The sequence below is a fragment of the Vombatus ursinus genome, unplaced genomic scaffold (assembly GCF_900497805.2).
Source record: "Vombatus ursinus unplaced genomic scaffold, bare-nosed wombat genome assembly UNPS02004051.1, whole genome shotgun sequence".
NCBI lineage: Eukaryota > Metazoa > Chordata > Mammalia > Diprotodontia > Vombatidae > Vombatus > Vombatus ursinus.
Window position 1 is genome coordinate 476,907 of NW_020943829.1, and position 14,783 is coordinate 491,689.

The 14,783-nt window shown below is 38.1% G+C and overlaps 1 long non-coding RNA gene across 1 annotated transcript; it reads right to left on the reverse strand.

Annotated features, from left to right (window-relative positions):
* Positions 1 to 4,139: 4,139 nt before the first annotated feature.
* Positions 4,140 to 11,546, reverse strand: LOC114053211. Its single transcript, XR_003570355.1, has 3 exons — positions 11,195 to 11,546; positions 7,712 to 7,760; positions 4,140 to 5,767 (listed from the first exon to the last, which is right to left on the reverse strand). It is a non-coding gene; the product is annotated as an uncharacterized LOC114053211 (long non-coding RNA).
* Between the last annotated feature and the right edge of the window lie 3,237 nt (positions 11,547 to 14,783).

A 14,783-nucleotide genomic window follows, 5' to 3' on the forward strand; every position in this document is an offset into this window, starting at 1 on the left:
AAGATGGAGTCTTTAAGTTTATCAAACACTAGATTCCTATGGTCATTTTATACTGTTACTTATGAACCTAACCCATTCCACTGATCTATTATTATGTTTCTTAAATAGTGCCAGATGGTTTTGATAATTGCTGCTTTATAATACAGTTTGAGATCTGGTATGGTTAGTATAACTTATTTCTCTTTTTTCCCATTAATTTCTTTGATATTCATCTGTCATGGGCACCTCCTTTTCCAAAGTTGTTTAAGCACTCAGTGTTGTCCATGGTTTTATCTTTGGTCATGGAGAGAGACCACTGACCATCAATTTATTGATCAGTTAGCCTAATTAATAAATTGATCAATAAATTACCCAGAAACTCTGTCTCTTGGGCTTTTCATTCATCTCACTGTGCCTGAACCATGTTCTCCATCCCTCTCCAACTGGTGCACTCCATTCTGAACAAAGCTATCTTTCTCCTTTTAGGCACTACCAACATTCTGAAATGTATTATGTATATCTGTGGCCTTAGTTCTCTCCCCATCCACCTTTAAGGTCTTCAATGTGTCCACAGGATCATACAACCCAAGATTTAGAGATGGGATGGGCTTCTGAGATCATCTAGTCCAATCTCCTCATTTTACAGAGTTTATTTGCCCAAGTCATGCACAAGATTTTAGATCAAGGACTGCAAGGAGAGTGGGGCAGAGCCAAGATGGTGGAGTGAAAGCAGGGACTTGCTTGAACTCTCCCCCAAACACCTCCAAATACCTGTAAAAAATGGCCCTAAACAAATTATAAAGCAGCAGAACCCACAAAAAGACAGAGTGAAACAAATTTCCAGCCCAAGATAGCCTCGATGGTTGATCAGAAAGGTATATTGTGCCGGAGGAGGGGTTGAGGAGTGCAGTTCAGTGTGGGCACGCAGGCAAACTAGGCCTTAGTGAACCTGGAGCAGGCCTCAGAGGACTGAATCACAGGCAGTTGTGGTGGTATCTAGACTTCTCAACCCACAAATGCCAAAGACAACTAAGCACGTCAGTGGGAAAGGTCTATGATTGCGGTGAGAGAGAAGCTCACTCAGTCCCAGCTCTAGTCCCTGAGCACAGCCCTGGGGTGGCATCTGCCTCTGGAGCTTCTGGTCCACAGATTGAGGGAGAATTGGGAGGCTGATCAGAGGGCGATTGCAGGGATCTCTTTTCCAGTGCTGAGGCAGGAATCTGTTGCTTTCCCCGTGTTTGGATATGGGTCACAGTACTGCGTGATGGTCTTGGGGCTAGGAGGAGTCCTGGAATGGTGGAGCTTGCAGTGGTACTAGAGAGGAAATCCTCATAGTTCCAAGGCAGAAGAGTGTTTGTGGTCACTTATAGACCAGAGCACAGGTAAGGAAAGCAATAAACACCTCATCCCTTATCATACCACCTTGGAAGAACTGAAAATTTACAGGTCCCTAGAAGCATCTCTGAAAATAGCTGCACAAAACCCCCAAAGCTTGGGACAGTACATTCTCCACACTGGAAGCAGACTCCTACCTTATCAAGGAGTTTAAAACTAAAGTAATTGGCTGTGACCATGAACAAATGGTGCAAAAAAGTCAGACCCATTCTTTTGGATTTGTTTTAAAGTGTCTTGATTTCTCATAAAGTCATTAGCTTCCAATTGCTCTATTCTAATTTTAAAGGAAGTATTTTCTCAGTAAGCTTTTGGACTTCCTTTTTCATTTGGCCAATTCTGCTTTTTAAGGCATTCTTCTCCTCATTGGCTTTTTTGACCTCTTTTGTCATTTGGGTTAGGCTATTTTTTAAGGTGCTATTTTCTTCAGTATTTTTGGGATCTCCTTTAGCAAGTTGTTGACTCATTTTTCACGATTTTCATAATAGAAAACAATGTGAAATATCTCACTGGAAAAACAACTGACCTGGAAAATAAATCCAGGAGAGATAATTAAAAAAATTACTGGACAATCTGAAACCCATGATCAGAAAAAGAGTCTAGACACCATCTTTCAAGAAATTATCAAGGAAAACTGCCCTGATGTTTTAGAACCAGAGGGCAACATAGAAATTGAAAGAATCCACAGATCATCGCCTGAAAGAGATTCCCAGAGGAAAACTCTTAGGAATATTATAGCCAAATTACATAGTTATAGGATATAAGTAAAATGTGAAGGGTTTTAAATGACAAAGAAATAAGTCTCTGTTTGATCCCAGTTGTACAAGGAGACACTGGAGTTTATTGAATAGATTTATTGACCAGAGGTCTCAACATTTCAGTAAATTGCAAAATTGCTTTGGAGCACCAGATATCAGTGAAAGATTCTGCTATGTTCCTCAATGGCAATTAATTGATCAACAAACATTTATTGAGTGCCTACTTTGTACCAGCCATGGAGAACAGCTTTTTCAAAGTCATGTAGATGGGAAATGAAGTGTCATGTGTGAGGAACAGTAAGCAGCCAAATCTTGCTGAATAGAGCTCCTGAAGGAGAATAGCACCCTCCAACCTTTCCAGTCTTCTGGCACCTTAGTCTTTGAACCAGTGACACTGGCCTCCTTGCTTTTCCACAAACAAGACACTCCATCTCTCAGCTTCTGGCATTTTCTCTGGCTGTCCCTCATGCTTGGAACGCTCTTCTTTCTCATCTCTTCCTATTAGCTTCCCTGGCTTTCATTAAGTCCCAACTTAAATCCCATCTTCTGTACAAAGCCTCTCCTACCACCTCTTAATTCTAGTGCATTCCCTTGGTTAATTATTTCCTATATATTCTGTATACAGCTTCTTTATATGTATTGTTTTTTTTGTCCCCCTCTCTCCCTGTAGAGTTGGAGCTTCTTGAGGGCAGGAATTGTCTTTTGCTACTTTTTGTGTCCCCAGTGCTGAGCACAGTGCCTGGCACATTGTAGGCTCTTCAAGAATGTCTCAAAATGTTTTGTTGACTCTCATAATCAAAACCAGCATAGGAGGACATGGACAGATAAACTGCTGTTTATCTCAGCCAGGGATAGAGTTACATGGGAACATAGACCTGTAGCAAAGGAGAGGTCCCTCAATGTTTATCAAAAAGGCCTACAAAGGAAGGTGGAATTAGAATTGTGACCCATTGGCAAGCCTATGGGACAGTTTCAGCCACCTATTCTTGTTACAACTGGAAATAACTAAGCCTGAAATCCTACCAACCTTGTATAATAGGAGCCATTCCAGGTTTGGAGTTTGGAGGGAATGCTTGTACAACCATAAGGGCAGCATTTAATTTCTGGTGCTAACTTCCCCCAAAGCTGAGGGGGAAGCATGAGTGGAGGGAAGGGCCTCATTGGACTGTGGCATTGCTTAATATTTTGGAGATGCTATGCTTATAAGAGAATTTACAAATGTGTGTTCATTGCCATTTTATCAGCTAATTGCATCCAAAACTGCTCTCTCCACCCCAGGGCAGTTGTCTTGTTGGCCAATCATAAAGTGGTCGGTTGAAATCTTGTTTGTTTGATTTTGCATTAAAAATCATAAGCCACAGCTTAAATATTCCTGTGGTGGAAGGGTTGGGGTTGGATTTGTGTCTGCATAGATGAACACCGTGGGTAGGGTTAAATGGAAAACCTTTGCATTTGTCCATCAGATAAGCCTGGATCACAAATACAATATAGCACAAAGTTTGCTGCTGAGGCAATCACCAGGGTCAGTCTCACTAGTGTATGTTCTTCTTTGGCAGTAGACCCCCCTGGGAGACTTAGACTAGGGGTGCTCCAGGCATATTTGTACCCTCCATACTAACCTCATGTTAAGGCGAGGGGCAGTTGCCAGATGTGAAATAATGGGACTGGGCTGCTACCGCATTCAGGGCCATCTCTAGTCATTCTGATTTATGTCTTGCCACTGGACCCAGTGGCTCAGGAGGAGATAGTGAGACAGGTGACTTTGAACAGCCCTGTCCCATTTAAATCCAATTCATTTGTAAGTCAAGACAGCATCTTCCTGATATCAGTGGTCTCTTTCAGATGGAAAAACAAAAACAACAACAATTGGACATCACAAATCAGGTAAATCAAGGAAACCATTGAGAGAAAAAGCAGGATTGTTGCCTGCAACTAAGAGTCACACCTGACCAGAGAGCATGAAATGAAGAAACATGGGCCAGGCGGGTCAGCTAAGACTGAACCGTTTATTCATCTGAGGGTCACAGAAAAAGTTTGGAACTATGAAGGATCCCTTGCGTGGGAAAACTATGCATATTCTGTAACTGTTACTGATAACTTCCAAGGTTCAGAGCTCAGTAAAAAAATGCTTTCAGAACATGCATCAAAAGAGCATACAATAAAAGTGTCAAGAAAAAAGGATTACATCATTTTAAACAAATGGTTACAAGATAGAGATTAACAGTCAATTAATAGGCCTCGACAATCATTCTCAGGGCTGTCTCAGGTTCTTATTCAAAGTATGTGACTAGTCCTCCCTAGTTTGCCACATGTTATCCTCATGCCAGACTTTTATTGTGTCACCATGGGGCAGTTCCAGGAGCCCCTTAATGAATAGCAGAATGGTGAGCCAACATCCTGATTAAGTGAGCCCTTGAAGGTAAGAACAGGCAGGAGTTAAATTCCAACCTGAATTCTTTAACCCTTTTCTGGACTGATCAGAGCTGGCCCTCTACATCTCCCCCTTTCAGTCTTTGTTGAAGCTTGAGGTGATGAATATCTGTAGCTAGAGATTTGAACCATGACTTTATCAGTGCAGCTGCACACGGGAGAACAAGGCAAACTAGGACTAATAAAATTCCCCAAGAAAAAAGATGAAGTAATAAATCAGTGATATTTTTGAATATATTTATTGAGGCCAATTTTTGTAAGATCTCTTGTGGTAAACTTTGAGGATGAATCCCTAGGAATAGACTGTCAGAAATAGCCTGGGTCACATTTGAAAGAAAAGATAAATCAGCTGCATAACTGCTATTTTGCCAAACACCTTCTAAATGATTCTTGATCATATCCCAATGTACTATACTAGAGTTATAAGCTATAGGAGTAACACATATCATAGTAAAATGATAATCACATTTCAATTGTGCTCTAAATTCTGATTCTGCAAGTTCATCTCCAATATATAGCACAGATTGCTCTAACAGATTAACTTTATATGATAAATCCCTATCAATAGCTTCTTGAGCTCATAAGGTTAAGCCAATATTTTTTACAAGCTCATTTACAAATCGTGCATCTTGTATCTCTGACTGCAATGCAATAGAAGACAGGGTGGATATAATAATTAAGGAAATGACAGAAATTAATCCAGTAATGAGAAACCCAACAAATATTTTTGACCTGTGTAGTGATGATGAGATGAGTTGAAGGGCATGTTCCCTAGAAGATTGGAACCATTCATTAGAAAGGTCAGTGGGAAAAAAACATCAAAGGATGGTTGCTCAACCAATAGAACAATTTTGTCATTTTGATCAATACATTGCTTGATAATACAATTAAGACAGGTTACATTCCATTCTAAAGTACTGGATTGTGCCAAGTTCACAAATCCAGGTTCTAAACTATTGGAGAAGGAAGAAGCTATCATAAATGCTTGTGGGGTTTTATACAAGCTTTAAAGGAAAATAAGTCCAATGCTGGTCACAATGTCCATATGATGGCTGGGTAGAGATCAGGGGAATCATTGCAAGTCTTTTCTTTCTCTTCATAGTTCGCTTCCATTTCTGCTGCAGGTTCAATTCCTTCATCTGGGCGGTGAGTAGTGGAACAGGTTCGAACATTTTTCTCTCGAATCCAGACAGGTTTATCAATGGTTTCTGGAAAGACACAAACATACCCTTGCCCCCAGGTTGATAATGGATCTGGATCTTCCCACTTCCCAGTAAGTGGGTCCTTCCACATAACTCTGGCTTCAGGAAACCTACATTTTTGAAAGTGTTTTTCTGCAGGTGTAATCCCATCTTCATTGACATTCAAAAAGTTTAAGGTATATAAAATCTGGGCTAATTGTCTGGAGGGAGTAGTTGTTCATGCTCCCCCTTTTTGTTTATTTAAGTAAATTTTGATGTCTTTTTTTTTTTTTTGCTAAGGCTTGTCCTGTAAGATTGTATGGTATTCCTGTAATTAAAGTAATATTATAATATGAACAAAAAGAGAAAAAAGAAGAACTGATATAAGCAGGAACATTATCAGTTTTTAATTATTTTAGAATGCCCAAACAAACAAAAGAGAGAAGCATATGATTAATAACATGTGTGGTAGCTTCTTCAGATTGAGGGGAAGCAAAGGTGAATGAAAAATAAGTATCTACTGTAACATGTGCCTAAAACAGTTTCCCAAAAGAGGATATATGAGTTACATCCATTTGCCAAACATGGTTGGGTTGTAAACCCCTAGGATTTATAGTAGTAGAGGAAGGGGTTGAATATATAACACATTGAGAAGAGCTTTTAACTATTTGCTTGCCTTATTCTCTAGTAATATGAAATTGTCCACAGAGTGTGTTAGCATTTTGATGAAACTAAGTATGGGCATCAATAGCCTTTTTGAATTTGTAGTGGCAATAAAATTGGAAAAAATTGTAGTTGATAATCAATTTTTGCATTACCAGTGCTTAAGGATCCAGGAAGATTAGAATGAGTTCTAATATGAGTTATATAAATAGAGTTATTACAGTAACAAAGTAGTGATTGCAGTTGCTGAAACAAAGAATACAAATCAGGTGCTAGGATATGTTTAAGTTTTATGGTCTCAATATTTTGGCACATACATATGGAGTATTTACTATCAGATATACTATTGAGAGGGTCAGAAACATCCTGTAATAACAGTATAATAGCAGACAGTATGCATTGTTGATGAAAGGAAATATAATATCTGGGAAAATCCAAGGGTATTTTGAAAAGAAAGTGAATAATTTCAAAGATGGGGGAAGATTGTCTAGTTTCCTAGTGTAAACCATAATGGCTACTTGCCATTCTTCTGAAGAGGCAATTAGAGAATTAAGTTGTTGTTTATTGTATGGTTGATGAATAATAGGAATTAGATTGCCAGAAAGTAAAAGATATCATTTATGTAAACGTTGTATTAAAATTGCAACCATACTAGTATATATAGTTAGTGAATTAGGGAATTCATGGGGAAGGTGTATCCACTTTAGGATTCCAGAATTTTGAAATAATGCCCCAGTAGGGGAAACAGGGGTATCTAATATGACCCCTTGTACTTCTTCATTGGGGTTAATTCCAGTAAGCTGAGGCTCAGAGATTTTTTAATCTACTAAATGGAGTTCTTTTTTTCCGCTTGAGAAGTGAGATAACCGGGAGGCGGGGGGGAGAGTCCTTCTCTAAAGGCAGCAAAAAGGTTAGATAGCTATTCAGTTGTTATAGATAGGGAAGGTTGGAGCCAATTGATGTCTGCTAAGCAAGGGAATAATTCCCTGTTGAGAAACAGGGTGTTGAGATAAAAAAAAAAAATTTCTGTAAAGGAGTGGCCTGTACAAAAAAGGGTGTGACAAAGACATCTGAGGTGGTCACATTAGGAAGGGGGTTTCTTGCAAAAATTGCCTTAAACAGAAGAGGTTCTAACTTAAACCTCACTATTGAGTAGATACACAATCTTAAATTTGTTTATCCTTCTCTAATTACACTTCAGAAATTGAATCTTTTACATATGATAAATTCAAACACTGATTTTATACTTACTTAGGCCATGAGATAACTACAAATTTGATTAAAAACAGCAAGATTTCACATACTTACATTGTGCTCATGTCTTTTATTAACCACTTGCTCTGATCAGAGAAATCTACTATAAACGGAAAAGGCAGGCCATGAGACATACCAAATATGACAAGATAAAACATCCTTAGCTCTGCTTGAATTCAGGTAAGAGTCACAGTTCTCCAATCAAGCAGTATCAATTTCACATAATAGCCAGACTTAGGAATAGTCAGGTGGGAAACATTCCTTCTCAAGGGAACACAATGGGGAAACTGAGCCAGGAGGATCCCATCCTAGATTGAGGCTAAGATTGTCTTCACAGCCTTTTCCCAAATGCAGACCTCCACGTGTTAACAGTACAGGATCACATTCCCTCTGAGTAACTGGTGGCATTTCTCTCAGATACTGATTTAATAGAGACTACTATATTCAAATTCAAACTCAAAACAAAATTAGTTATAGTCCCAAGAGCCTTTTACTTCAAACAGCAAGTTTCACCAATCACAGCTTAAAGCCAGATACAGTTAATTTTATTATTATGGAGTTGCAATAAGCAATAAAGATTTACCAGGACTCACATACATAAGAGATTTCATTTAACATTTTTCCTTTTCAAAATTTAAACTTGTCCGGGTATAAAAGCCAATCATTAGAAATCATTTCCATACACTTGCAAATTCTCAGCAAGCTAAGTTCATGGTTTAGGAACTGTATAACCTAAACAAGTTCTTTTCTCAGGGCAGATGACCTTGCCCACACAGATGGTTTCCAAGGGCCTTGGCAAGTTTACAAAATAAGGGGAATTGCTTTATATCCCAGGGAGAGGCTGATCTTGGTACCCCTGCCTGCCAACCCCGATATGCCAAGGAGGACTGTTTTGAATGGGCAGAACCAAGCTGGATAAGGCTTTTACCCAATCCCCTCCTTTTCACATAGTAATCAATTAACAACTCTAGGTTTTAACATTAAAACACTAACTTCAAATAACTTAGCTAACAATCTTATAACTTTCATAAGTGATAGTCAAATTGTTTTAGCTATAAGCCCTTCTTTAATTACAGGTAAAGGTGGAAATACCTGGTTTTCTAAATGGCAGTTACAAAACATTATAATAAAGGGCTAGTAAGGCTGACAAAGTAATACAATTGGTTTTACACAATTTTTCACTGTCCTTTAGTTTCTTTAAGTTCATGTTCTGATAACATTCAAATTATGAAAAGCTGCTTGACATAACAATAAAAAACTTTACCAATTTGCAACAATTCTAGGTGTTTAAAATTTGAAATAAACATATTACCAATTAAGTGGCTCCCATTCTTTTGAATGCATTTCCAAATTTCCTTACATAGAAAATTGGGCATCTCGTCACCATTGACATTGTATACTGGTAACCTCTAATTAAGGAACTAATAATGATAGTTGTTAACATTTTTAGTGTCTGCCCTCTGCTAGGCATTGTGTTAGGCACCTTCTAATCATGTGAGATAAACTGAGGTAACTTGCTTAATGTCACCCTGTTAACAAATTTCAGATCCATACATTTTCCCAATTTACCTTAGTGCCAAACAGTATAATAAATTTTGACTTAAGCATTAAGTTAAAAACATCACATTCATTTAAAATATTACCAGAATGAATTAAATTACCTTTTAGTTGTGTTCTAGTACACAAAAACTTTTCTCTTGTGTGAGGCAGAAAAGATTAAGTGCTACCTCTATTTTTGATCCCCTTTTTTTGTTTCTTGTCTTTCCCTCCACATTCAAAACTTGGCCAGAGTTAGAATGTAGAAAGAGAGAGAAGATTTATTTTTCCCAACAATTCTTCAAAAGTTTCAAAACCAAACCCTCTGCACACATTGTTCTTGCAAATAGATTATGCTTTTCTTTTTACCTATATTTCTTTCATTTTATATGCTTAAACTTTGTTACCTTTTCTTCTGATGGACTTTGATTAAATTCCCTTTAAAACTGCACATATCTTATTTCTTTCTAATTTTGACATGACAATTCAAAGATCCTTTTTAACTTGCCTTTTACCAATCATATAACCTAAATAATAAAGTATTTTTCTCTCTTTCTCTCTCCCATCCACCCGCTCCTCTGAGCCTGCTGTAATCAGGGAGGGAGTGGGGAGAAAAAGAAAGCAGCATTCCAGAGTCCAGCTGCAGTCTTGGAAACTGGAATGCTATTTTTGCTACCTGGCTACAAAGGGTGACAAATTACACACAGGACACTCGTTCATACCACATAGACAAACACAGAACAGATACATAATTATGACAGGGAAAATCAAAAAACTGGAGTTAGTTTCTTGTACAGTTATCATAATAATTCATTTTTTGAAACAAAAAATCCCCCCTTTCTGGACATATTTTAGCAATGGTACACCAATCAAAAGAACAAAGAACAGTAATTGCAATATTATCTAATAAGGTCATGACATAAGGAGCGATAGGGCCATAAGCTGAAGCCACCTGTTTAAGTTCTTTTAGTATTTTGAAATTTAAGGTTTCATGTTGTCTTATAATATTAGCAGGCTTTCCTGGATCAGGGATTTCAAGGACAGGAAAAGCTTGAAGAAACTCAGATGCTACTGCTTCTTCAGATTTTCATGCTCCAAGAATGGCTCTCTGAACTGGAACAGAGGGCTTTTTAAACATATTATCAGAAAAAGGGTCTGGTGGAGGTGGAGGTGGAAAGGGCTGTGTCAGGCGAGCTAAGAAATCTGTAAAAGTTTCTTGAGCGCCCTGTTTTATTTTAGTGAAGGAGGTTCCCCTATCCTCAGCTCTTTTTATTACTTCCTCCAATAGTCCTTTATACTGAACTTTCGTCCCCTTCTGTACTTTATTGTGATGTTACTGACTGTCTTCCTCTCTATAGGAAGGGGATGTATAAGAGGGTGGGGGTCTTAACGGGGCTGTAGGTTGTGTGTATTTTAATTCACTCTCATCATTCTCTCTAATTTTTTGCTGCTCTTTAAACACCTGACTCATCTCTTCTTCCTCTTCAGCCCCTGCTCCTGCATCTTTTTTCAGAATTTTTGTTGCTAAGGGTACTTTTTCTGGAGGAGTGAGACGTATTTTCAACACATTCCATATGGAAAATGCACCTGGACCAACTTCCTTGTAATAGTCACTCATTTGTCTGCTCACCATCTCCCACTTTCTAAGTCTATGGTTCCCTTTTGTGGAAATCACGGGCAGCATGTTTCAACACAGTCTAAAAATTCCTATAACTGACTGCTTGTGATAAATAAACCCCTTTCTTTCACTATTTTCTGTGAAAGTCTTAAATAATATTCTCTATCTTTGTTCCCGCTTTGTGTTTGACCCATACTTTCGACTTTAAGCGAGCCTCTCAAAACCGAAAGTATGTGCGTGTGGCCGTTCCAAAGCGATGCTGTTTTCTTCTGCTCTTAATACCGAGCCCCTTTGTTTCTTTTCCTTATATCCCACCTAGCCTGGTGTCCCCTTTAGCCCTAAAACTGCTAAAGGAATGTATTTTGTGCCCGTCGCTCTCTTACCTTGTTTCCACAGCGTTGAGCCCCCAAGGTGTTTCTTTGCCTTTTTTGTTTTCTCCGGAGTTCCAAGAAAGCCGCTCCCCTCATACCGTTTCCTTCAGGTCCCTGTCTAGGCGCCACTTGTTGCCTGCAACTAAGAGTCACACCTGACAGGAGAGCGTGAAATGAAGAAACATGGGCCAGGCGGGTCAGCCAAGACTGAACCGTTTATTCATCTGAGGGTCACAGCATAGATAGGAAAAAGTTTGGAGCTACGAAGGATCCCTCGTGTGGGAAAACTATGCATATTCTGTAACTGTTACTGATAACTTTCAAAGTTCAGAGCTCAGTAAAAAAATGCTATCAGGACATGCATCAAAGAAGCATACAATAAAAGTGTCAAGAAAAAAGGATTACATCATTTTAAACAAATGGTTACAAGATAGAGATTAACAGTCAATTAACAGGCCTCGACAATCATTCTCAGGGCTGTCTCAGGTTCTTATCTCAAAGTATGTGACTAGTCCTCCCTAGTTTGCCACATGTTATCCCTCATGCCAGACTTTTACTGTGTCACCATGGGGCAGTTCCAGGAGCCCCTTAATGAATAGGAGAGTGGTGAGCCAACATCCCGATTAAGTGAGCCCTTGAAGGTAAGAACAGGCAGGAGTTAAATTCCAACCTGAATTCTTTAAGCCTTTTCTGGACTGATCAGAGCTGGCACTCTACACAGGATTACATAAGACCTAGCAGCTACTCCATTGAAGGATGGAAACACTACATTATATAGAACAAAAGAACTGGGTTATTACCTAGAGTAACTTCCCCAGCAAAGTTAAGTATAATCCTGAATAGAGAAAAAGAATATTTAATGACCTCAAATACTTTCAGGTTTTTTTGACTAAAACCCCAGAATAAAAGGGAAAATTCAACATATAACATCTGGGAGAAATATGTGATAGACATTAAAGACCAACTGTAAGGGACTCAATAAGTTAAAATTGTATACTTTGTATACATTAAAATAATAGTAGTGCTCTTATGTTTGTCATCATTGTTTGGGTAGTTTGAAAGAAAAGTGTGGGACAAGCTGAGTATGGTGGGGTGATTTTTTAAAAAAGATAAACTATGTAGGGAGAGAAAAAAAGAGTAATGATCTTGTACAAATGAGGCATAAAAGGAAAAACTGATAAAGGATAAGCTAACAGGGGGGAGGGCAGGTAGAGCTGGAACCTTACTCTCATGGAGAATGGGATAAAGAGGGAACATATATATCTGGAAGGGTACAAAGTCTTCTAATTTCAGAACTAAATAAGAGGGCAAGAGGACAGAGGGGGTGAGAGGATAAAGGAGGGATTTTTAGAGAGGTCTGTAGGTTAAACAATTGGAGGGCAACATAATGGGAAGAAGTAAAACAAGAGTGAGGAGTAGGGTAAATAGGATGAGAATGAGAAGGAAAATTAGGAAGGAGAAAAATATACTGCAAGTAATTATAGATTAGAATGTGAATGGCATGAATCTACCCATAAAAAGGAAATGGAAAGCTGAGTAAAAATTTGAATTCAACATTATGTTGCTTTCAGAAAACATTATAAAAATGAGAAACACACAAAGATAAAATAAAGAGTAGGAGTAGAATTCAGTGTGTAAAATAAAAACAGAGATAGTAATCATAATCTCAGAAAAAGTTATGGTTAAAATAGAGAAACTACACTGTGTCAGCAATATTATTTAATATGGTTAAGACCATTTAAAATACCTAGACAGTATAAAATACCTGAGTGTATACATGCTGAAGCAGACATAGGAACTATGTGAACATAAACATCAAATGCTTTTTATACAGATAAACTCTGATCTAAATAATCAAAAAATATTTATTGTTCATGGGTAGTTAAAGCCAATATAAGTTTTAAAATGTCAATTTTTCTCTAATTTAATGTCATTCTAATTAAGTTACTATTTTTTTTTTTACTGAGGTAGAAAGAATAACAACAATATTCATTTGGAAGAACAAAAGGTCAGGAACTTTAAAGCAACCAGGGTAAAAAGATGTAAAGGAAGTAGATTCAGCAGAATCAGACCTTAAACAACATTGTAAGGCAAGAGCATTGTTGAAGTGTAAAAAAGGATAATTTCAGTTATTTTAAATTAAAATTTTATTGTATAATAAAACCTATGTAGCCAAGAACAGAAAGAATGAAGAAAACTGGGGAAAAACTTTCATAGACAATCTCTCAGATAGTTTGTAATTGTGTTGGAATATTGCTGTGGTGTAGGAAGTGCTGAACTGGCTGATCTAGAAAAACATGGAAATACTTGGACTTATGAAGGAAGATGCTATCCAACTTCAGAGAAACAGATGATAGGAGGAAATAAGCATAGAACAGTCCTACATATATGTATATGAGTGTACACATGTATATTTATAGATATCTGTGTATAAGTTTACGTGTGTATTATATATACATATATATATATGTATATGCTTAATTGTAACTTTCTTGGGAGAGAAGGGAAAATAAAGTAAAAAGTGCATTGCAGAGAACAAAAGAAAACCTAGAAGGAAGTAAAGAAAGACATCCTGAATATGGTCTTGCTGGCAAAGCCTTGGCCAAAGGAAGCAAGCCCTGGAGAGAGAGAGAGATCAAGATCTGCTTGGCAGAAGTGAGCTGAGCGGCAATTGGACTTTCCTTGATGGGAAGGGAGAGTTATTAACAGAACAGAGGTGGTAATTTTTGGCTTCAGATGGGTGCTCTGGGAATCAGGGATGTGAAAGGAAGCTAGAATAACCCCTTGAAGAGAACTCATGTGCCCTTTCCTTTCCCAGTCTGGGCAGTTCAGTGAGGCTCTGCCCACCAGAGAAAGAAGGCTTCTCACCAACCTGCACAAATCAGCCTCATGGACATCTATCACTAAGGTTGTCTCCTGCTGCAAGCAGCCTGAAGAGGCCAGAAGCAGGAGCCAAATCCAATTGTTTGTCAAAATGAGGTAAGAAATGTAGGAGAACAACTTCACCAGGATTGCTATAAACACTTTTTCAAGAGGCCCAAATGGATTGGAGCAAATACTGTAGTTAATACTAATCTGAAGGAAAGGACAGCATAGAAAGATGTGGCCTACATTAAAACAACCTTTAGTCTGATCTCTTCCAAAGTGTTAGCAATAACCAAACAGGGGTTGAGATGGATGTCAGAACACACACACTCTTTCACACACATACATACACACACACACACACACACACACATACACACTTGTGAGTCAGTGGTGAAGCACTGGATGGGATGTAACTTAGTACATACACATAGACACAAACATACAGACAGACTCAAAGTCTCACACATACACACACTGTTGGACCAGTGATTGAAGAAGGGATGGGATGGAAGTTAGGACATAAACACACAGACACAGAGACAGAAACACACATGTTCCCACACTTAAAAGAACACATACATATGCATATGTATATGATCTTGTATTTTTAGGTTATAAAGAGTCATTCAGTCTTCAAAAAGAAGAATAAAGAGTGAGAATGGAAGGCTACTGCCTTGCATTATTATAGAGAGGAAAAATTTGAGCGTTCATGGATAAGAATATACAAAGCCCA